Source organism: Carya illinoinensis, chromosome 11, assembly GCF_018687715.1.
Source record: "Carya illinoinensis cultivar Pawnee chromosome 11, C.illinoinensisPawnee_v1, whole genome shotgun sequence".
NCBI classification, from domain to species: Eukaryota; Viridiplantae; Streptophyta; class Magnoliopsida; order Fagales; family Juglandaceae; genus Carya; species Carya illinoinensis.
Window position 1 is genome coordinate 38,940,719 of NC_056762.1, and position 703 is coordinate 38,941,421.

Below are 703 nucleotides of genomic sequence, written 5' to 3' on the forward strand. Positions count from 1 at the left end.
AAATCAGATTGCCTTATATCGGCACTCATTAAATGTTGATAATGTGTAGTAACCTAATTATCTAGAGCCTAGAACAGTAAACGCATTCACTTTGAGAATAATATTTCTTCAAGTCTATTTGATTGAAAATGACAAAATTAGACTTTTTGACGCACTCCATGGAGTACTTAACCCTTGAATTCGATGAATATATGCAAAGGGATTTTAAAAATTGAGGGGATCATAGGCCAGGGAGAGTCATGACTGCCATTACCGGTTTTCTTATGTTCCAAAAGATCCAACGCATTAGACATAACAGGTGAAGGTGATCCTATGACAAACGGTTTAAGGTATAATGGATCAATTAAGTACTCCAAAGTGAGATCATATTCCTTTTTTGCGGCCTTTATCCAATTATTTTTGCAAGCGGAATATCTAGGATTGATACTGGAAATGAGCACTCGTGTTCTTTGAGCTAGCTTTGGTTGTAGTAGCTATGCCACTTGCTGCTGCTCCCTGATAGAAGTCTTTGCCATCTCATGAAAATTAAGATATGATACATGTAGTACTACTCTAAATTGGGGACATCTTCCAATTGAGTTCTATCTCATTGCAGCTATAATATATATATATATATATATATATATCATAAGACAACATTTTTATTTCTCTCTAAAAAAACAAGTGCTAGCTTCCACTTTTATCGCTTCTCCTCAAGTTGAGC